At 35.3% G+C, this 2,417-nt stretch overlaps 1 non-coding gene across 1 annotated transcript; it reads right to left on the bottom strand.

The window, feature by feature from the left end:
* Positions 1–1,742: 1,742 nt before the first annotated feature.
* On the bottom strand, positions 1,743–1,814 carry TRNAA-GGC (transfer RNA alanine (anticodon GGC)). Its single transcript has one exon. It is a non-coding gene; the product is annotated as a tRNA-Ala (tRNA).
* Between the last annotated feature and the right edge of the window lie 603 nt (positions 1,815–2,417).

The raw sequence follows: 2,417 nt of genomic DNA, 5'->3' as shown, positions 1-2,417 counted from the left end.
ATATATATATATATATATATATATATATATATATATATATATATATATATATATATATATATATATATATATATATATATATATATATATATATATATATACGTGTGTGTGTGTGTAAGTGTGTGTATATATATATATATATATATATATATATATATATATATATATATATATATATATATATATATATATATATATATACGAACTAAGTGCATATGAACGAGCACTCTCATGAAACACAAACCTCCAACAGCCAGGATCGAACCCGGGACCCCTGTGCAACGGGCGGGAGAGCTACCGCTAGCCTATGATCGCCCCTGATACGGAAATAATTATTCGAATACTATGTACTCGAATGCCTTTGACCTGAAATGTAAGTTCAAGCTAGTAGGCCGACCCTGCACTTCGCTTGATTCCTTTTGTGTTTAATATATTCTTCTTCACTACATCTCCTCTCCGTAATACCTTTATCTTCACTATGCAAGGCTTATTATAATCTTCACTACAACCCCATCTTCATACGACCTTATCTTGAATAAGCTGGTTTCAAGAAAGGCTTTAGATTTTACCCGCTCACACAAACAACGTACTTACACGGGACCCCACGAGTGTAAAACTCCCTCCTAATACAGTGCAAATAGATGATTACACACACCTACACACACCACCACCACTAACAATACACAGAGAAATAGCCTTTTCGGTCGGTTTTGGATCCGTCCTTGAACGTACTTTGGAGGATTTGGGGGATCAGGTCAATAAGGTTAAGTTCACTACAACCTCATATTCACTAACGTGTATCTTCATTACTAGTATATTTTCACTAAATAATATCTTCACTATACCCTCTTCTTCACTACACTGTTATTTCTACCATACCATCATCATTGCACTCCCTAATGTTCACTAAGAATAGTTCTTATCTTCACTACATAATCATTTTGAACACACTTCACTCTTTACTAACCCTTATCTCTAGTACATTCGTATCTTCACTACATTCTTTTTTCACCACAACCTATCTTGACAATATCCTTATCATCACTATACTCTTCCTCGCTACACTCTCATCTTAACATCATCCTTCTGTTTACCGAACTTAGTTCAAAGACTGACTTGAACGTAGCTTTGGAAAGTTTGTGTTTCTCATTGTGTTACCTCATTATCATTGTAAAGGCAATTGTCACTACTCCCATATAAACCCTCATCGTCACTACACTCTCATCATTATCATTACTTCTTGATGTTCAATACAAAATTCAACATACATATTTGTCTTCACTACAGAATAATTTTCATTGCACCTTAATCTTCATTACTCCTTGTTTCAGCTACATCCGTATCTTCCATTCATTGTTATATCTTATATTAGTTACATCTTTACAATATCTTTATGTCTTCTCTGTTCCGTCTTTTGGAAAATTGAAAATGAGAGGGAAGGATTTCCAGCCTCCCGCTCCCTTCCCTTTTAGTCGCCTTGTACGACACACAGGGAATACGTGGCAAGTATACTTTCTTCCCTATCCCCAGGGATAACAGCATCTGGTGTTCCCAGATGGTCACCCATCCAAGTACTGACCAGACCCAACGTTGCTTAACTTCCCTGATCGGACGATATATGCATATATATATATATATATATATATATATATATATATATATATATATATATATATATATATATATATATATATATATATATATGTACAAGACTGAAAACAATGAATTTCCCAAATAAAAAATGGAGGCGCCGGGGTTTGAACCCGGGTCCTCTCGCATGCCAAGCGAGTGCTCTACCACTGAGCTACGCCCCCAAGAACATATTTTGTGACATAGTATTATATGAAGTACTGAGATTACCACGGCAAAATAGTGTTTGACCGACCGTTGCCGACTTGCCGGCAAAATAACCACAGGGTAAATCTCCATGTTGCTGTCGTGTTTTCCTCTCAATTTTCCACAAAGAAATGTTTTACTTTTTTATTTTCGTTGCAATAGACTGGAACTAAACAATAGACTGGAACTAAGTAATAGACTGGAACTAAGCAATAGACTGGAACTAAGCAATAGACTGGAACTAAAAAATAGACTGGAACTAAGCAATAGACTGGAACTAAACAATAGACTGGAACTAAGCAATAGACTGGAACTAAAAAATAGACTGGAACTAAGCAATAGACTGGAACTAAAAAATAGACTGGAACTAAGCAATAGACTGGAACTAAACAATAGACTGGAACTAAGCAATAGACTGGAACTAAACAATAGACTGGAACTAAGCAATAGACTGGAACTAAGCAATAGACTGGAACTAAAAAATAGACTGGAACTAAGCAATAGACTGGAACTAAAAAATAGACTGGAACTAAGCAATAGACTGGAACTAAACAATAGACTGGAACTAAGTAATAGACTGG

The sequence above is a fragment of the Panulirus ornatus genome, chromosome 58, assembly GCF_036320965.1.
Source record: "Panulirus ornatus isolate Po-2019 chromosome 58, ASM3632096v1, whole genome shotgun sequence".
Lineage (NCBI taxonomy): Eukaryota > Metazoa > Arthropoda > Malacostraca > Decapoda > Palinuridae > Panulirus > Panulirus ornatus.
The sequence above is the reverse complement of the archived record's forward strand: the minus strand, read 5'-3'. Positions and strand labels throughout refer to the sequence as shown.